Genomic DNA, 21925 nt, shown 5'->3' on the forward strand with positions numbered 1-21925 from the left:
AAAAGCAGGCAAGTTGTTTTAGGGGAACTCAGTTATTCTAATATCTTTGGCATATGTGAGCAGCTCCTCTCCATGCAAGTCTTGCTCACTCCCATCTAGCACATACTATTGCAAGAGCTCACTGGTAAAGATGATAGAGATTTTAAATCTGATTGTTTTGAACAGGTGAGACATTCTGTTTTTGTAATGAAGTTTTCAGGCCATTGGCGTGGGATGCAAAAGCAACACAGCAGGAGGTAGGGAAAGAACAGCATCATCAGAAATGTGTAAGTGTGGTGTGCAGGAGATGCAAAGGGCTGTGAGGTGGGCCTCTGCCCAAAGTGTGTGGCATCTGCCCTGTTATAAATACCAGGGTTTGTTTTTTGGTGCGGGTTGCAAAGACAGACCCAGTGTGTATTAGAAAACACTGAGTGTTTCCATGTTGTGCATCTATTGCTTGCAAGGTAGTGTTCATTTGCTGCCTGGCCTGCTGACAAGCTAAACATAGCAGATGATGGTTAAGCTCCCCTGCAGGGTTTCCTTCGGTGGAGACACTAATTTAGATTTCTCACCTCAGTTGCTTTTTTTTCTTTTTTTTTTTTTTTGCCCACCAGTAAAACTTCAGCACTTCACAACACAACAAAGGTTTCAGTTGGTCAGTGGAGTCAGAACTCCTCTGTAGGAAGGGACTGACGAAGACGCAGTATGTTCAGACAAGCACCAAGGGAAGAGGGTGAGTGTTGCTTAAAGCACAGAACTAGTGTAAAAAACAGGATGCAAATGTGAGCAAAGAAAACTCTTGTTCTTTCTGTTGTGTTCAGAGAAAGAAAACTTTGCACACATGCATTGTAAATAAGCAAGACAGTGTACTAGTCCCATGATTTGGTTTTGCCTCCTACTCTAAACTGTGTTATTGGGACCTGAATATTGATGAGATTTTGAGGTCACCTATGGGGCAATGGGACTTGAGAGATTCAAAGTTAGTTCGCAAATCTGTTCATAGCTTGTCTATAAATGTGAGGAACTTACTTCATCTCTCTGGGCCTTATCATCCCTGAAGTTCCCTTTTCAAAAGAGCTGTAAGATTCGCCTGATGAAAGGCAAGATGTAGATGGCAGCTGTGACAGTGGCTGATGATGCTGTTTTTTCCCTACCTAGCTTTTGCTTCCCACTCCAGTGGCCTGAAACCTTCATTACAAAATCAAATTTCTTCACCTGACTTAACATCTAACCAAACTTAACATCTCTGTCATCTTTACTGGTGAGCTCTTGCAGTAGTATTTGCCAGATGAGTGAGCAAGACTTGCATAGAGAGGAGCTGCTCGCATATACGAAGATACTAGAATAAGTTGTTCTACAGGAATTCAATTTTTCTTGCTTTTTGCTTCCCTGTAAACTCCTGCCTAACCCTGTTCAATCCCATCATTACTTGGTTTGTATTTTGATCCTTAATTCACAATTCATGCACAAGAACTGAAAGATTCATTTAAATATCATCACTTCAGCATTACAATGAATTGTAACATCCATCGCTTTAACTCTTTCTGCTAGTAATAAGATGTCTAGTCATCCCAAAGTAAAATCAGATGCTACTTGTAATATTAAAGAGATGTACTGAGGTTTTCTCAGCACGGAGTTGTAATTAACTTATTCATTTTCAGGTATATTTCTGAGGATGTAGCAGGCTGAGATAATGTGTGTTATGAGCATGCATTGAGAGCAGGGTCAATGAAAGCTGGAGTGCATATGCCAGGGAGGAAATGCACTGTGGTAACCATTCTTTGTATTTTGGTCTTCCGTTGATTTTTGTAATGCAGTGATGCCTAGGTGGAAGCAAGGCAAACCTTATTCATGTGCTGTGGCACTGTATATTGTAATGGAGTGGGAGCTAGAAAAGTCTAATGCCTTTCCAGTCTCACTGGCCAGGCAAATGCTGCACAGTCTTGGCAGCACTCTGCAGAGTCTGCTGCTGAAGAATTGCAGGGATGCCAGAATTTCATAGGCTAAATTGTCGTGCTTCAAGTCAGTTACCCTATTCTCTCTAATTCATCAGGAAAAAGTCATTAATGTGCAGACAGCCGCCTTCCTGGCATTTCCTAATTTGAGTCAGCTGCAACATTCTTTTTGGTGTTTTTTCTGAGCTGTAACTAGTAGCCTCGATGCTGCATTTGGAATGCCGGAAGTCATGGACAGAACAGAACATTTGAGATAAGATGCTCTGAAATGGGCATTAGAGGGTTCTGTTTTTTTCATGAAAGGGGAGCAGTAACCCTGAGTTCTACAATGATAGTTAAGAAATGCTGCTTGTGCCTCTGCTTTTTGAGACTGCAAAAAAGGTAATGCTGCTCATGCCATTTTCATTCTTATTCAGGAAGAAATCCAGGCTGAAATATTGAAGAGTTTCTGATTGCTGAGGACTGGAAAAGATGCAATCCATTTTCGGCAGTGTGACAGTGCCCCCCAGATAAAACAGCAGCTCACAGAGGTCTACATTGTGAGATAACATTCAGAAAAGCTAGTGTTTGTATGTATCCTTTATAGTTGAGAAAGACAGAGTATGACCTTTCAGGGGAGCTCGTCTAGGAGCAATTGAAAGGAAAATCCCAACTTGTTATTTTTCTGAGACTTGTTTTGTGCTCGATGATGTTATCTTTGATGTTATTTTTCTCCCAGCTATCTTCAGTTCTGTAACTGGATATAACATGGTGAGCAATAGCTGCAGAAGTTCTGAAAAATTGCAGAGTAGAAACTAGGAAATTAAAAACTTGGAGGAAAATGTGAGATTTTTGAATAGTGTTCCTTTTCCTCCTTTCAGTGTTAAAAGAAAATGAAAAAAATCAATATTGAAAGTCTGTAATTGTTTCAAACAACGATCTCGCAAAAATGCTATTTCAAACCTTATGAAATTGAAACAAATTCAAAATATTGGTGATTTTTTTTTCTTTTTATGACCAGTTGCATTGTAACCTACCCTGACTCGATCACCTTTGTGCAGGCATCTTTTACTATGCAGAGAGAGACTCTGCCAGCAGAATATACACAATTTAAAAGTACAAAGCAATTATCTATTGGCTAATATAATAGCTACCTATGATTAAATGCTTCTGGGCTAAACATTAATATCCTTACCACTGCTATTGAGACACTTCATGAGTCTCTGCTCACCAGATAGCCATCAGGTGGGGAAATAAAAGCTCCTGCTGCTCTTTGGATCTAGTTTGTTCTCAGTGTTACTGAGCTGCTGTTTTCCAGTTCTCTGCTTTTTCGGTTTTACTCTTTTCTTGTCAGTACTTTTCCTCGTCAATCCTTGAGCTACTAGCTATTACAAACTCAGCAATTACATTTCTGTTTGTTTTTACTTACTCTGCAGAGTTTCAGCTAATGTACCTTCTCACACCTAATCTTCTCAGTAAAATTGAGCAGAGGTTGCACTGCTGTGCTGTCCTAGATTAGGCCTTGGATAACAGCTGAACTCCTGGACCAAGACTTGCAGCTTGATGGCACACAGAGTGAAGAGAATGGAGGTTAATGTAATTTCCAAGAATGTTTGCTGCTAGCCATGTTGTAGAAAATGCTAGCTTTTGAGACATGAGAGCTACTAATATTCCAGCCTCAAGGCTGCAGTGTTTGCAGGTTGCCTTTCCACTTGCAGAATTCGTATTATAGGAGCATTCAAACTTTGTTTAGGAAAGGGGACATCCTGGTTCAGAGGATGTTGAGTATGTGATTAGCTTTAGAAGTATATTTACAGTCTGTTGATTTAATTGTGACCCATTGTTTAAATGAGCTCTCTGTTCTTTGAACACAGATGCTTTCCAACTGGATCCTCAGTGATAAGTTTGGAGGAAAAAAAAAAACCAAAAAACCCAAAAAACAGAGGTGGGGGATATATGGACTAGAATACTTAAGGTCATGGGTTGAGTTGGCTTACTGGTAGGAAGAACAAGTTATAGACTTGTTCATTACAGAGGATCTGAACTATCTTCCTAATGTTAGATGGAATTTAGGGAAAACATACCTAAAGGGAGTCAATGCTGAAGAGTACTGACCAAAGTGCCATGTGATTTTTCTGAGTTTACTTGGGATGAGTAACGTGCAGAGGTATTACTTTTGAAGCAGGTGCCTTTTTTTCTTCTTGCTGTTAAGGAGAGGTTCAGCCCCTATCTTTCATGGGGGAAGAGAGATTATCACCTGCAGTCTATATCAGCAGGGAGATAGAGAGCTTGGGAAGATTTGCAGAATATTTAAATTCAGAGAATCTGGACTTGGCTGCTCAGGTAGCTATTTCTTTGTACGTGTAAATCCAGTGTTTGTGGGGACAATTGACCATCTCAGCTTTATGTGCAAATGACCACCTTCAATTATTCCTTTAATAAGAACGTCTGCTGGCTTCTGCCATGGATGAGGCATCTAGGTATAGGACTCTGCAGACTCCTAATTAGAGCCAGGTTTTGCTACAGATTTGGTAACTCAAAAACTGCTAAAAATATGTAGTGAAAAGGGCTCTGAGACTAGAAGAAAACATGACACTGAAACAACTGGATATGATAAGCTAGTTAGAAGTTGCAGCACAGTTTTGGGTGTGCAGTTCACACATGGAGTATTTCACTATCTGAGGAAGGCCTGCCTGTTGTCCATCACAGTATTACATTAATGTGACTGTCGCATTTCTGTTCTGACCCATGCAGCTTTGGTGAACTTTCCTTCCCTATACTTGCAATTAGTCATTAAGAAAATTGCTCATCCTATGTGGTTCCACCTCACAATTTTTTCTCCTGAGTTATCTGAAGGAAAAGTACTTGTTCTTTAATTGCAACCATGATTCATATTGCCATAGCATGTTGGAAGAGAAAAGTTTATTGACTATGCTCTAGAGAATAAACTTTCCTAGTAGTCTGGAAGGGTAAAAGGAGGCAGAAAGAGAAGGCAGTGAGATACCTATTAATTCTGTATATGACAGGAACTTTTTCAGAAGTGAACTCTTCAGAGCAGAATAAAGTAGCATCAGATGGTACAGCTGTTGCTTCCCCTGGCAAAGTGCTCTTGTAAAACAAGTGAAATGTTGCCAGTCAGTGAGGCTCTCCTGACTGTACAGCTCCTAAAATTGCCTTGGGCACATAGATGGTTTCCCCTGGAGCTGACCTCATGCCCTATCGCTGGAAGCCTCAAGCAGGTGGAGTTTAATGCTGCTCATGACATTTTCCATACAATCTGAATTCATGAACTAATGAGATGCATGTGAAACCAGTACCATTAGTTGGAATGATAAACTGTTACTGCCAGCTAAAAAAAGAATTTATCCCGACTACTGTAGACCTGAGCATCAACTTCAAGAGACTGTAAAAGCAGGGGGAGATAATGGCATTCTTTCCTCCCCAGTGGCATCTTGGGAAAACCTTATCAGTTATGAAGGGATAAACCACTTTATAGTAAACTGTAAACTGAATTCCTACTCTTTACTCTTACACAGTTGTGCCAAGGATACTTACCTGTTAAGATAGGTACTATGGAAATGCAGACTAAACACATAGTCCCTGTCCCATTGGTGAACCCATGAGGCAGTGTATTGTGTGATGTGGAATCTGAATTTACTCTGATTTGGACTGTGGTATCAGTCACCATGTTGTGTGAGGAGGTTGAAGCAGAAAACACACCCGCACAGCTCTTTAGAATTCTAATTTGCTTTACTCAATTATTTAGTAAAAGATGATACTTTATGTATGCTTGCTGAATTTGCAATAGCAAAATGTGGTGAGTGGCAAATGAAAAAGCATCACTCTTTTCCCTGCTTGGGGGAAGGGGAATTCTCTGGAGTTTAAGTAGTGGCATAGGTCAGGCCTGATGTCCTTGACACAGAATTTAGTTCTGTCAGAGTTGTGTTTTTGGAGAAGAGGAAAAGAAAAAAGGTTTTGCTTTAAAACGCTTTGGAAAATTTGGAGAGAAAAATTTTGCTGATATTGATTGCTCGTTTCATTTTTAATTGATCTAAAGACTGAGTAAGAGAATGAATCATGAAGTAATTCCGTTTTCCAGTTTCTCTTTCTGCTTGGGTTTTTAGGAACCTGGCAACACTGTATGTGTGCATGAATCCTTCAGGTAAACAAAATTCAGCCATCATACCTGGCCAGAAACATGGGAAGAGGAAAATATTGTCCTCCATGTGAAAGTGGAGGTGTAGGAAATGCCCAGCTGTTAGGCAAGTGAAAACTGCCATATGTTGAACTATTGGGCCAAAGTATGCAAAGTCTTCAGCTGTGTTTACAGAAATGGAAACCTGGTCAGAACTAAGAAGTTATTAGATAAAAAGCTGCGAGTGCTTTCAGCCAAGTTTTCTTTTTACATTCTTCCAGATGTGGAAATGAATGTGTCAAATACAGTTGTGAATGTCTGGATATGTAGAACACATCTAAACATTTTTATTGAAACTTTTGATTCTATATCCCTTTGCATTATAGGTCTTATATCAGGATTGCCTATGATGCCTGGCCAGTATTTTATTTTGCGATTAGAGATGAAAGAAAAAAAACAGCATGTTCTTCAGTTGCAATTCTGCTTGCAGACAAAGAAACGATTATGAATCTTCTTTATTAATCAAAGAAGAGGAGGAATAGTCATACTAGAATATAACCTTCATCCTATCAGTAAAGTGGTTTTATTGCTTTTCAGCTAGCTGTAATGAAATGTGAACATCCTTTACTTAAACAAGATTTGTGGCAGGTAGTAGTTGGTTGTATTTGCAAGATAGTGACATATTAAATATCCTTAACAACACATTCACTCAGGAAGGGAGTGAGACTGAATATATCACAAAAAATAAATCATCAGAAATTGGGTTCCTCAACAGGTCCATCCCCATACTACAGCGAAAACTGCTGTCCTGTGGAAAGCAATCTCTCTTTTTTTTTTTTTTTTCCTTCTCTTCCTTCCTTTCTCCCCATTTTGTGGATTTACTCTCCTCCTGTTCAGGATTGTAAGAGGATGCTGAGCGGTATCTCTTTAAAACAGCGGAGAAGTCACACATGGTTAGTAATTTCACAGTGCTTTCAGGGCAGAGATAGCAGACAAGGCTTATCTAAGAAGTGCAGTTGTTTGGACCGTTCTGTTTCTTTATCCCACCTTTTCAGTCTCCCTTTCTCCTACTTTATGCGTCCCCTTGCCCTCACATCTTTAACATAGAAATGGTAGGACATCACCTTCCCTGACAACAGCCTAACCATGAACACCTTGGAGACAAAAGAGATTAGAAGCCCACAGGTGGGGACAGCCTTAATTCTGCATGTACACTGATACAGGTGATGGTAGCCACCGTGACCAAAAGCAACTTGTGGCATCATTCTAATAGTAAATATAGGGACCTGGCAGCCATTCTGAGTCAGGACAAAAATGAGAGGATTCTAGCTGTAACTGTGAAATAGCAAGTAACTTAACAACAACAACAACAAAACCCCCAAAACAACAACAAAAAAACAAACAAAACCCCCCCCAAACCAAACACCCCCTCCCCTTGACAAAAATAAAAAATCCATAAAGATGGGGAAACAAAACTAAGTCTATTCTGACTTCATTTCTTACCTTGAGTTGTTATTCGTAATTGTGAGCCAGAAGAAGCATTTACCAATGTAGGCAGTTGGGTGTATGTCTGTAAAGGTTATTCCACACTTACCATGTAGAAGTCTGAACTCATTTATTGGAGGGGAAATCATGCGACCTCAGATGTGCTGTTCTCAGTTCTGGAAAGTTTATGCAGAACATGGCTTCAGGTCTGTCTATATAGGCTTGGCCTATTTATGGGCATGTGCAGTGTACCCATACATCTTGTTGGGAGCAGAAAACTATTTTAGCAGTTGCAACTCCTGATTGGATTTTTCTGACACATTTGGTGTTGAGGAAACTCAGGCAGGTCTTCAGATTGACCCATTCAGCCTGTGTGGACCAGGTCAGTACAGTTATAATGAAAATGGTCTATGTCTGTCATAAGAGAACTAAGTAAGAAGCAGTTCTGTTGTTGATCACCAAGAGAAGGCTAGGAGCAGATTATGCCTAGAAAGCCAATGTGTTTAGGGTTACCAGTTATGAAGATTTTCAGTTAAAATTTCCTCTCCACTCTTTGCATAAATGAATGATTATGATCTGAAGATAAATGCAAGAAATGGTAGTGACAAAAAACTAGACAGAATGAGAATATAGTAGGCTAAAGATTGCTTAGGTAAGATGGATGGTTTCAACTCAACCAAATATGATGAAATACCTCCCTAAGCTAATCAGAGACTTTGAAGCTGTGCCAGAACCATCAATAACGTTTGTCACCTTTATGAGGGTTTTAAGAGAATGAGTGAGATTTCAGGAGCTAGGAAAGATCAGCCATAGTGACTCTGGCTGAAAATTGAACAGGTAAAACTGGAGAATTGTTAAGAAAAATCACCTGCAGGCTATTCCTGCCCAGCATAGTGCTGGGAAGAGGTGGACAGAAAGAGCATGCAGATATGATATGAATGAGGCTACAACACATAATACAGAAAGAACTTGGGTCTAGCTGTGTTGAGTTCTGATCCGTAACTTAGGTGGCTAAAAGTGATGGGACTTGTGGGTAAACCAATGCGAGTCTCTGAAATAAAAGTGCAGTCCTAAGGTCTCTGAAGATCAGAACTAGCTATTGTGCTTCTGACAGTCCATAGGCTCTGAAAGGAGCATCTATCCACGAATGACTCCTGCTCCTGGAGCCTGTCAGGGGTGCCTTTGTGTATCAGAAGAGTTGGGTAGAGTTTCTTTAGGTATGAAATTACCTGAAAATACACAACAGAGTAGAACCTTTGTTTTCCAGGGCTGAAGAATTTTGTCCACTTTGCCTGATGCAAAGCATAGACAAACATATACCAGTCAGAGCTGAAATGCTCCTGCTAGGCTGAAAGATGTGTAGCAGCTTCAGGGATTAAATTATTTTCCTATAAATGACTTAAAGCTCAACAAGGAGTGCTACAGTGTGCTGTTGTTAAGAATGAGCTGGTGCTGAAGATGTGTTTTTATTCAGAACTTTATCTCATTGCTTACATTATTCTTCTTTGTATGAGTCTTGTACTAAGGTTTCCTGTTAGTTTTCTGAATTATTTTCTTTATCTGCTAATAGGAATAAAACTTTCCCGGGTCAAGTCTGCTTGTGCAGTGATTCTTTTGGTCAGCTGGTAGGCACCAAGAAATGAATGGAGAAAGTGAACCATAGACAAAGACAGTGAGGGTAAGAGCCTGCAGACTGTGGAAATTGCAGAAAGCCTGTGAGAGTACTTTTTCCTGTTTGGATTAGCTTTAAAACATTACTATGACTTGCAGTATTTATTGAGAAGATGTCTTCTGTCTTTTTTTTGTCCTTCTCTGTCAGTCTCTTGTAGCCTGAGGGAGATGTAGTAAAGTTGGAGATTAACATGCTTCTCTGTAAATTAATTCTCTGTGCGCTAGTAACATTACAGAATGCTGCTGCTACATATAGAGAGACGTATTTCTGCTTATTTTGTTGAGTTTATTATAAAGAAAAAAATACTTTGCCCACAAATCTTGGTTTGAATAGCCAGCACTATTACTATAATTTCATAGTGACAAACGTTGATTGTGGCTTTGCACAGTGTTGCAATTCTTGCAAGCTAACTGTGTATGCAATTATTGTTTTGCATACAGAACTATTTCCTGGCAAAAATAGGTAACACTGGAGATTTACACATAATAGCATTGCGATATTTTTCAGCCGTAGAGCTCTGCCTATTTCCAGTTTGATCAGGATCCTCTGCATTGGCTCTGCCTGTCCAAAATAAGAGTCAGGCTATGCTGAGAAATTCATAATCTGAATGCTAGAAAATCAACTAGAGGAAAAGTGTGAAACTGAAGCAACTGGACTTGAAGCACTAACCAGAAATTGCAACACGCTCACAGTCCTGTCAGATGCAGAGTCTGAAGTGAACATGTGGGTACATGCCACTGCTGAACAGTACCCATGCCAAGCCCTGTGGCTGAGCTGTCTGTAACATATCCTCTTACGGGTATGTTTAAACCCCTCCAGTTTATGACACCAGTTAGGCTGAGTGAAAAATGCATATTAATTCATTTTATGCAGATTAATGAATGACAGAGTCATTAGCATATTGCAGCATAGTGATGTATTAAATAAATTCTGGAGGTTAACAGTCCTAGTCTTTTTGGATCAGAGGTGATGAGGATGAGAAGACATGAGAGATGCAGAGACTAAATATAGGAAAATTCTCTTAGGATAGAACAAGTAGAACAAAATAGTGTGTATTCAGCAGTTTTCTCCAGACAGAGGAGTTTCCTAAAATTGGAGGAAAATGGTGACCCTCAGTGAAGTTCTCATCATCTTTGCGTTTTGTCTTCTTATAGTGCAGTTTCTGAAGTTGCAGTGGGCACGCAAACCACTTCCTTCTGGACCAGCGCCACTTCCCTTCATTGGAAATTTCTGGTGTGTATTTGTAAAGGTTGATCACAACTCCCTTGACAAGGTATGTGCTTCCAGACAATTACTTGATGTGATAAGTAGTGCCGTTGTTAGTGGCACAGAACATTATTACCTTTGAAAAACACTTTTAGTTTTGTAAATCTGAAAGCCATCATTAAATATAGATAGGGGGATATCAAACTTCTAGGGGGATATCAAATTTCTAGGGGGATATCAAACTTCTAGGGGGATATCAAAGTACAGGCTTGCAAATAGTTTGAATCTGATCCTTAATGACTTGACATTTTTGAGGTTTCCTGCAACAAACACATTTACCCTGGTTTCTAACTTGTGTGTCTATTTGCTATATTAAATGGATCAGCTTTACATTTGTTCTGTCCTATTATTCATCGGTTTACATGAGAGTTTTTGGTTTTTACTTGGCTGTTTCGACTTCTGGGAATATAAGACCTACAATCCAATCTACTTTGAAAATTTGGCTGGAGCTATGAACAGTGCCGAGTGCTCTTAGAACCTGACTGTGAGAACTGAGATGCGTGGCGAGGGAGAGGGGCTATGTGAGATCTGTTGCTGTTGAACTAAGGGGGAAGTTTCCATTGTACTTTGTGTGTTGAGGGGCTTTGTCCTTGCTCCTTGTCAGTTGCTCTAATGGTGGAAAGGTGGAAATTGTTGGAGGCTTAGTTAAGATTTCCTGATTTAAATATTTTTCTTTTGTATCTGTAAGAATCTCCCACCTGATACCCATAACTGACACTACTATATTTGCCATTCTTTCAAGTTTCTTCAACCCTAGTGTGAAAGACTCATTGGGATTTGCAAAGGCACATGCTGGTATTGATACCTGCTGTGTATCTCTTGTGTCCTGAAGCTGCTGGTGGTGGGGAACTTGGCTTCTCTCTTGGCTGCTGTTGAGTCACAGATCTTGCTATACTGGAACTCGAGAATGCAGTAGAGTGCCCCACCTCCTTGCTAGTCAAAGGGCAAATGAGATGGAAGGCCAAAAAGCAAAGTTCATGTCCACAGTAGGAGATTTGACATGCTTCTTGCAGTAAGTCCTGCAATGTAAAATTTCAAGATCAGGTTCTTTTGTGAGGAAACGAGAGGAAGGATTAAATGTTTGCCTTAGCATATGAAGTTGGCCTCAAGTGGAAGAGCAGTCTCTGTTCTAATCCCTAGCAAATGCTAGTTGAAGACGAAGACTCTGATTTCTTGCTTACTTGTGATAGCTCAGAGAAGAAAGATAAAAGACCCCTGCTTTGACCTATAGTTGGAGTTCAAAAAAGAAATCCTGTGTCATCTCCATGATTCTTGTAATGAAAATTGTTTTAGTCCTATGGAATCCCATGACCATCTGGAACCCCCTGAGATAGGTGCTGTACAAGCAACAGTGAAAATGTGGCCCTTGTCTATCCTTGCTTCCCTGAATAACCCTTTTTCTTACTTGTTTGAAAAAGCAGTTTCTTGTGACTCTAATTAGATTGATGTTTCTCCCATTGGTATTTTTGGGGGACTGATTCAACTTACAGCTGGCAAAAACCTATGGCAACATCTACACCCTGTGGTTGGGACATAGACCTGTAGTGGTGCTTCATGGATTCCAAAACGTGAAGGAGGGTCTGACTACTCATGCAGAAGACATTGCTGGGTGACTAGAGACCCCTGTCTTTCAGCAAATGACAAATAGAAAGGGTAAGGTCTGTTGCTCCACATTGCTCCACGTTTTGAGAAGGGAGGAGGGAAGTCGGAGAGGTGATGGAAGAAATTGTCTCTCCTTCTGTAACAGCCTCTGCCTTCCCTGGTTCAGAAGGAAACACTGAGTGATGTGACAATAAAAAGAAATGGGAAGGAATGGTCTGTTTGTGATGGCTTTTTCCCAGGCATGTGGGCATTTCTTGCTCTTTCCTGTCCTCCATAACAAGAGCTGTGCCTTCTTGTCTTCACATGCCTTCACTGTCCCATATACTGTTCCTCCACTGTGTTAGGGAAGATACACCAACTGAGCAACATCACTATTTAAGTGCTCTCACTTAAATGTCAGTACTGAGAAAGAAGCAGCTTGTGTCTTTCCTGTCCTACATCTAAATGTGGTTCTTTGGGCCTGTTGTGTTCATCCAGTGTACCAAATTCCTACCGAGAGTCAGTGTTACACCAGCCTTCCTATCATTGTTTTCCCATAATCAACTCCAACATTGGTGTTTAAAAGCTGCATTTGGTGTCCAAACTCTTTCACTTTGAGCAGTTTCCTCTTCAGACTCACACTTCCCACTACCAGGTCTGCAGACTTAGGGCCCTGTCACATTTAACCACAAGGTTAAAACATTTCCAGACCAGCCAGTTTGGCACAGTCTTCTGCTAGGATGGAGGTGTGGCAGATAGGAATGTGGGATTAGGCCAAAACATGATACTAAGACATAAAGTGTCTAAGAAGCTGGCAACTGATTATGTCTACTTTCCTGTCTACCGAGGCCATAATTTCCTGTAGAAGGGTAATAAGTTCAAGGGGAAGCCACCAGTCCTTCTATCCTCAGATTGTCTTCTCCATGGGGCTTCATCTCCAATGCCTTGTTCCAGGTCTGGGAAGCTCTCTTGAAGCTGTCCAGATTAAAAAAGAAATTAGGGAGAAAATGTAAGCTTCATTCTCTGACAGAAATGGGGGTATATGACAGGATGGGGTATGCCCTGTGCATGAGTAATGTCCAGTCCTTGTAACAAATGTGTGAGGGACTCTAACGGCATCAAAACTCATGCCAGGAAATATGTAGAAATCGGGGAAATGCAGGCTGGCATGTTTCTAATCAAGAGACTGAGTTCTGGGTGGTGAGTAAAGAAAATGCTATTCCAGAGTATACAACAATGATAAGGATGAATATGGGACAGAGTGATTTAACAAACCCTAAAAAAAAGGGCTTTCATGGGAGGAGAGGAGTATGGAAGGATGCCCAGCAAATTGCTCCAGCAGCAAACTTTTTCAAACCAGGGTGTGCCAAGTTTGTTAAAGGTCCAACTATCTCAAAACTCCCCTACCAATGCACTCATCACCTGGGAACTCAAAGTACAATATATTCCTGTCACTGGGAGAGGTTGGTAAAGCAGCCAAAACCCTGCAGAAACTGGAGACTGAAGATAAAAGCAAAAATGGCAATGAACATGACTCAGCAGTGCAGGAGTTGCTCTCTGCAACACTACCTGTTACACAGAAGGCAAAACTTCACTTGAAGTGTGGGCACACTTGGGCATGATATAGGGAGATACAAACTGGCTGTTAGTTTTCTCTCAAACAGGTGTTTCTTAAACTGCAGTAAAAAATCTTTCAAGGCTGTGCATGAAGAGTACACAAGGTTCTGGTCCTTGGTATCACCAGAAATTGCTTCTTTCTGGAATGAGTGAATGCAGTGTTTCTTGACCTGATTATATGTGGAATGAGCACAGGAGAGATTGTGTTATACCTCAGATGGACAATGAAACCCAAAAGATGGCAAGTTTGTCTGGAATGTGCCACCCAGAGAGAGACACTCAGGAGAAAGAAACAAGCCATAACATGAATATTTTCTTTCAATGCTGGCATTGGTTTGGGGAAGCTGTGGTCATCTCTTGGTATGTAAGCAGTTTCTAGAGTTAGTTATACATGAAGATCTTAAGTAAGTCGCAGTTGGCTATCACATCAAATGCATGTTCATGTCCTGGGGTGTGCCATAAGTTAGGCTAAGGGGTATGTGTGTTGGTATCTGCAATACCCAGGAATAGCCAATATCTGCAAAGTAGGGATTTGTGGTAAAACACATGACTCTCCTCAGCTTCAGAAATCTTCTAGCTAAACAGTTAGCTGAATGGGGCTGTTAGAAACATCCTGGTACTTACCAGCCTGCCTTTTCAAGGAGGTTACAACTTGAATCCTTCTGAACTGGAGAGAGAATTTCAAACCATGTAATTTCTGTTCTGGCAAGGGCACATTTAGTAGAAGAAGAGTTCAGAGGTCTAACGTCACGGCTTTCTCCTTCTCAGCTAACAAATGTAATGTCAGCAAATCCTTTATTCTATTCTTACTTTAGTTTTTATGAATATTAGTGTGAGATGTAACTGATGTTACTGGATGGCTATAGGTATTTTTTTCTGAAAATACCTGGAAGCATGAGAGATGTTTTGCAATTGCGACCCTACGGAAATTAGGAATGGGAAGTAAAGGGATGGAGCGTGGCATACAAGTGGGGGCATGTCACCTGCGGGAGTTCTTCCAGAGCATGAATGGTATGTAAGGTATAAAGCGCTTTTTAGCCTGATGCATGCCACACTCATGCTACGCTTGTCTGTATGACCTTCAGGGTAGCACTGGCTGCTTTTGCTCTGCAAAGGAGCAGCCTTGAGGCCACTAAAGATGCTGGGGTAGCATGAAGGCCTGCTGGGAGAATCAGCAGCATGTATTCTTGAAGCAGCACAATGATTTTCCTCACAAAAGAATGTGCTGTAAAATCTAACAGTTTGGATGTGAAACTTGAGGCTTCAGTCTCCTTTAGTTCTTCGTGAACATCTGTTCAATCTTTATTGTCACTTGTGTCGGCTTGTGGGGGTACTTCATCCTATAACCCAAGCATACAGGGAATATTTGTTGTACTTGGTTGCTGGGACCTGCCTCACTAAAAGGGGGCGCACAGAATGGTAGTGATGAATGCTAATTGCTCTTTTTGCAGGAAAAGCAGTGGACCCTTCTTATCCCATTGTTCTTGCTGTCTCTAATGTGGTCTGCACTGTGGTTTTTGGACATCGCTTCTCCCTAGAGGATGAAACTTTCCACAAGTTGATCAAAGCACTTCATTTTTTGTTGGATTTTGTAAACAGCGCTTCTCAGATGGTGAGCAAACTTCTTTTCTATTCCTCAAATAGAGAAAGGGAAATGCAGGGATTCATACTAGTCCTGACAAGAGACTTCTTATTCTTACCACTGTATTCCTGGGGTAGCAAGCCTAGCTTTTGCTGACTTTAATCAGGGAAAAATCTGTTATATAATCCTGTGTTTTATGATGTGTTCTGCTAGGATATTGCAGTAGTAATATTTATCTTTCCAAAACAGAAGTCAATGATAGAATATGGCAATTTTTAAAAATTTTTATTTTTTATTTTGGCAAAGGGTGGATTTGGTTGGGCAGTTCCTGCCCTGCTCCCCAGTTCAGCAGTGAAAGGGCAGAGCTGGTGGTTCTCAGCCTTCTGGAGCAAATGTGTACCACCTGGAAAGGGTGCCCCAGTGTGCTGCTGTGATGGCATCCCTGACATGCTGGGTTATCCTCTTAACTGGAAGGAGGCTAAATAATCAGGAGAGGGGAGAGAGAAAGGGAGTAAATATTGAGAACTGGCAATAGGTACCCTTGCAAGCAGTGGAGGGAAGTTTGTAGATTGGCTCAGAAAACTGCTGCCCTCTCCTGATGACTGGTATCCAGTGTGGCAGTACCCAGTATAGCTTGAGCATGTTTGCTGGCTCAGGTTAGATATCTAAATAACACCTCCTCTCTTCTCCTGCTCCACTCCTGCCTTTTGCCATGAGGAGTGCGCCTTCATTTTCAGCTTTTCATCTTCACTCTGGGTGGCTGTGAAATGAAGAGAGGACTATCTAGTTCCATGTCATGAATGCTGTATTTTCAGTCTGGGAGATGTGTGAGCAATCTCTTCACAGTCTGCTCTCCTTATATCCCTAAGCTATACAGATGGAAGGAGCTAATATGTGCACACATACACAGAAGCAACAAAATCAATATAAAATTTTATACCATTTTGTCAAATGTTCAGGCCTATTTTAAAGTTGTTGTGATTTCTGCACACTTCAGCTCCTTTGAAAAGAAAACCAGAATTTTGCCATGTCTGTTGCTTTTATTCATATGCTGTTGCTGTGGATAGTAACAGGAGGAAGAGTACCTTTTTCTGCCAGTGCCTCAAAATTCTTATTTCTGCAGCTGTTGTAGCACATCTAGTGTCAGTGCTATTTGAGCTGGAATAATACCTCTATAATCCAGAGATATCCCCTATGAACAAGATATTGAAATGATAGATACCCTTCTGGTCTGAAGTCATGCGTGTCAGGTCTTCAGCATTATTCTGTGGATACTGAAGTTTACATGTGTGGATCACATAATAATCAACTAATCACTAATTTAGCTCCCATAGAGCCTGTAGGGTGAGTGTTCAGTAAAAGTGTGTATGGCAAACAATTTGCAATCTCTTTCCCATCTCTGTCTTGCAGCAATATGATATTTGCATTGCTTTGCATTCCTGGGAATATCCTTCTACATCGCCTTGAGCAAAGCAATTCTGCAAACTGAAGTGGAAACTGCTTCCTTACAGCTTTGCATTTGAAACCAAAAAGGAAAGCTTACTTAGGAAGCTGATGTTTGGTACGTAGAATCATTTAATGTGTTTGGTGTTGCAGACTGGGAGTTTGTTGCAAGTTTTAGCAAAGGAGTGCCAAATACACCAGACGTAGCTGCTTTAGGGAATTGGTACTTCCCATTCCCATTGACTCTGCAGTCTTAACTCTTCTCAAGAGAGACTGCTGGAGTCAAGTTATACACAATAATGGTGATAATGATAGACAGGAATGATGACAGTGCTCTGAGCACAAAGAGTGACCAAGTTGTCTTAACAAGAAGATATAACATACAGGGGAGAAGGCATTTGGTGGAGAAGCTAAGTGGGCAGACTGGCCATGAAAGAGAAAAGCCTCCTCCTGTTTTGCTACACCTTCTGCATGAGGTTTAACAGGAAGGCTGGAGGAAAGGCAATGCATGACAAGGAGCTGAAGGTGCAGGATGTTGGCCTTTATACAGTTCAGAGAAGAAATTCTGTATTACAGAACAGGTGCAAACTTACTGCATGGCTTGAAAAAATATAGGCTTATCTCTTCCTGTTATTCCAGCAACTCTATTTCAGATTCTTATGGAAGTGTTGGTTGGTTTGGGAATAGTACCCAGAGATGTTCCAGTACACTGGCTGTGGTCATGCTCGTTGTTACACAGGTCCACCTGCTATCCTTTAACATCCTATTCCTGATTGACTCTGCAGACTAAAAACAATGCCACATATTATTATGATGAAGACAATATGGTGCAGTCTATTTTTGACCTCTTGCTGGGTGGCTCAGAGACCACTGCCACCACACTGCGCTGGGCTCTGCTCTATATGGTAGCTTATCCTGATGTCCAAGGTAAGTTGGGGATGTGAAGAGGCCTCCTCAGACAGGTTTCCAGTAGAAGAACTGACAGTTTTCCTCCTCCTTAAGATGGGAAGTATTCTGGCGCTTGCTCTTAGTCACTGATAAATTAAGGCCTTGCAGCCAGAAATACACGCATCAGTGAAGGCTGTTGTAGGATTTAGAGAGGAGTATAGACAGAATCAGGGGAAGGGGATGGGAAGGGCTAGAGGAAGTGTTTCCTAACCTTTGGTCTGGGGGTACTGGAGAAAGGGTGCGCACACTCCTGTCCACAAGCTTCCCTAGAAATTAAAGAAAACACACCCAGATGCTGTAATTTTATCTGTTACTGTTCCACTTTTACAAACCTAGTTTTATTGCCTTAGATGATTCCACTTTAACTGGGAAACTGCATAAAACACAGAGAGATGTGCTAACTAGAATAGAATTATCAGGATTGGACAGGTGAAAGTATTCTGCCTCAAAAAACCTTCAGAAATGAGTTTTCTGCTGAGGTAATTCTTGTTTTACAGCAGGTCATCTGAGATGCTGCCATTTCACAGTCAATGAAGGTGGGAAAACATTACCTGCTTGTGTGACTGAATTGTGCTCAGAGAAAGCAGTTACTTTTTTTTTTTTTTTAATTTTTCATAAAGTTCATAGTGAAGACTCTGCCTTGGAATTGTAATTGTCTATTTTTAATAGTCATGATCTAGGTTTATATTTATGTATTGTATTTACTTGTTGCTTGGAATAGTGTGAACAGTTTGAGAATCAGAATTCATTTTGAGATGAGAACAAAGCTTACAGGATGCACAGAGGTCTCCTGTCTATAAAGTTATATGTTTCTCCTCAGAGAAGGTGCAGCAGGAACTGGACACTATGCTGGGCTCCTCCCCAGTGATCTGGTATGAGGATCGGAAGAGGCTGCCCTACACACATGCTGTGATTCATGAGATCCTGCACTTTTGTAGCATCATTTTAATTGCATTACCCAGAGAAGCAGTGAGGGACACAACACTACTGGGCTATCCAGTTCCAAAGGTACAGGGTTCCAGTATGACACCCTCTTCTGTCATCTGCTGTCATACATGTGCCCCATCTTCTCTCCCCATGCTTGTAATCGCCTCTTCCACTGAAGAGATATAACCTGTTAGGCAGCAACATGAACTCCAGGCTTCATGTACCAACTTTTTTTTTTTTTTTAAAGTTTCCCTGTCAGTTCCAGGTACAGGAAGGAATCTGCTTTCAGGAGAGTACTTTAATGTATACTGAAATTCCACCAGGATTGTTGGGATTTCAAGCTTAAGGTCAAGCAGATGAGGAAAGATGAATGTAGGCAGTTTCCTGAAGCCAGGATGCTGTGCTGTGGCAGGCACTGTAACAGGTTGGCTCTCCATGGTCACTGTGCTTGTAGCAGGGACATTAGGAGTAGATCTCTGAGATTTAAAGCCCGTGTTTATGCACAGAAATGAATCAAACAAAAGCAGCTATGGTGTGTAGCCTTCCACTTAGTGCAGTAAATTACACCCAAGTTTTGTCTGCGTCTCTTTCTGTGCATGACTTCTCTGGAGAGAGAGGCTAAGATACAGCCTAGGACCAACTCCTCCTTTCTTGCAGGGTAGCATAGTTATTGCAAATATATACTCTGTCCTGACTGATCCTGAGTACTGGGAGAAGCCTCTTGAATTTGACCCTGGTCACTTTCTGGATGAGGAAGGAAATTTTTTCTCCAGAGAAGCCTTCTTACCCTTCTCAGCAGGTATGTGCATGGTCACCTAAATGCTCCTGAAGAACACAGACAATGGAATAAAATGTGAAATCATGTTTCAAAATGTGCTTGATTTTCTTTCTGCCAGCTAATAAGTAATATGTATGGATTATGCAAGCAGATTTGCAGGAACAGTTTGTGTCTAGCTTAGACAGCAAATCCTGAGAGAGAATGACTGCTGGCAGGGATATCTCTGCTCTTGAGGCGAAGCAACATCCTCCTAGGAAGTGCATGGCAGACAGTAGGGGACAGTGGTGAGAGCAGAATTCAGATCAATGATTACCCTGTTCATCTGCTTTCTGTAGGGATCTGTATATGTTTGGGTGAGCAGCTGGCACGGATGGAGCTCTTCATACTCTTCTGCAGCCTGTTGCAGGCATTCAGGTTCACCCTGCCTGATGGAGTGAAAGAAGCCAACACACAATATCTTTTGAGGACCACAGTGCAGCCCCATCCCTATAAGGTCTGTGCTTTTCTTCGCTAGGCAGCTTGGTGCTGACCTCTGAGCAGCCCATTCCACTAACTCCACTCGGGAAACCTTCTGAAAACGGCTGCTGTATGTAGTTTCTCGTGTGTGGGGGGTCTTTGTATGTGCTCCTTCAAGTGCTGAGAATTAAAAATAAAGCAAAGAATTACAGACTCTGGCATTAATTCTGGCTAAAAAGGAGTCCTGCTACTGAGAGAAAACTGAAACTGTAATGTGTAAAGTGGACAGAGGACTTAGTCCCAATAGGAAATTTGAAAACCTTGGCTGAAGGAGCCATTCAGCTTTAAAGTTTATGTGAAAAGTAGCCAGCAGAGCTGTCAGTCTATGCTTCCAAACAAGCAATGGAGCTCTTTTATTCTAAGAGTATGGTGATTGCTGGAGAGCCTTGGCCCATGCTCCCTGTCTTCCTGTACTTTGTGTGAGGAGATAATCTACTGCTTTTAGCAGAACTTAGGCAGACCAAAAGCAAAGCCCATTGTATTTGCAGAGGTGTTCAGTGTGATCATCTTGTCAGGACCCGTGCTACAGGTGGAGTCAAGGGCATGAGGTAAACTGCTGCCCCTCAGCCCATTGACCCCGCACCTGTGCTGGAAGACCTGGCTCTTTGGTGTTGCTGTCCTTCCTCTCCCCCACCAGCATCTCCTACCTGTAAAATGAGAATAAGTAAGAGCACTTATTCTCCTGGAGTTGTTGTAAATACCCTGAGAAAGCACACTGCAAAACACTTTGGGATTTCCAGTGTTCTCCCAGAACATCTGGAACTTGTTCCTTCTCACACTTGCCAATCCCTGAGCAGCTCCTGAGCAGCTGTGCTTGGGAAATGCGACTCTAAAATGAGGCTGATGTGGAGTGCGTATTAGGGCCCAGCTAATTTTGCTACTGCTGGCTAGGCAGCAAGCTGCCGCAATCTGTGTTAAAAAGCAGCTCCTGTGATCTAATAATGTCTAGACTGAAAATCTCTTTCTTAACCTGCCTCTCCTTTAGGCTGTGGTCTTTAGGTGACCTATAGGTATGTTACAGAAATCTACCCTGAGTTCAGTAGATGGCTGCTAACTGAGGAAATAAAATGTCAGGAGCTTCTTGGTTAAACCAGAGTGAGGTTCTCTGACCTAGCAATATGTACTAGGATGTGTGAATCAGTCACACCTGAGTGCCACAGCTGGAAACTCTTGCAGGGGATATTTGGGGGAAATGCTGTTGTATAACAGCAGTAATGGGACAGAGTTGAGCGGCTGTGGGAACACCTGAAAATAAACAGCTCCCTTAGGCATTCCATAGCTGGAGGATTTCACCCTTTTTGCCTAAAGCCTAGCCCACTGTTCTTGATAACTTCAGTGTTGTCCTATATACAGCCACCATGTAGATATAATTCCCTCTTGAGCAGTAGATTGTCCCCTTCTCCTGCCTCCTTCTACATCCTGCTTGTTTTGTTGGTGCTGAAAAGATTTGTGTGCCTAGGCTGTAGGGAAAACAGCTCCGTGTGTGACTTTTGTTTGCAATTATAGGCAGGTAAGGAGTTCATGATGTAAAAAGTTTGTGCTAGTTAGAGAGAACTGGAGGAAATTTCGGAATTAACTTGCATTTCTGTGAATTATTACAGCCTTGACAACAAACACTGCGGCATTCTGTTGTTTGCTTAGATTGCTTATCAAGCTGGGGCTCACTCCAGTCTTAGGTGAGCCATAATGGGAGAGTGGAGGGGATGGAGGAAAGAAGAAAACGGTGCTTGGGACACACTGATCGATGGTCCCTTATCCTGCTCCAGTGATGCTGGGTCTGAGATAGCCCTTCTCAGTCTCACTTCTGCCCAAGTGTCCCCTGCAGAGTGGTGTGTAGGGGTGCAGGAAGCCCAGAGAGACACTTGACTGGCTTCTTTAGGTTGGATTGTGCTTGCAGGCCATTCAGGGGTGAGCTCTGCTGTATAGATCAGAGGCTGCCAAGAAAAACAAAGATTAGGTGTGCAGCCAGGCCTTTGGTGGGTGGAAGAAGATTTTGATTCCACCTAGTAAAGCCAAGAAAGCTCTATGGTGTCTCTTGAGATGTGATGAACTTGGTATCACT

The 21925-nt window shown here is 41.6% G+C and overlaps 1 pseudogene; it reads left to right on the forward strand.

Annotated features, from left to right (window-relative positions):
• Positions 1-10307: 10307 nt before the first annotated feature.
• On the forward strand, positions 10308-19861 carry LOC106483783 (cytochrome P450 2K1-like; annotated as a pseudogene).
• The last annotated feature ends 2064 nt before the right edge of the window (positions 19862-21925 follow it).

The sequence above is a fragment of the Apteryx mantelli genome, chromosome 9, assembly GCF_036417845.1.
Source record: "Apteryx mantelli isolate bAptMan1 chromosome 9, bAptMan1.hap1, whole genome shotgun sequence".
Lineage (NCBI taxonomy): Eukaryota > Metazoa > Chordata > Aves > Apterygiformes > Apterygidae > Apteryx > Apteryx mantelli.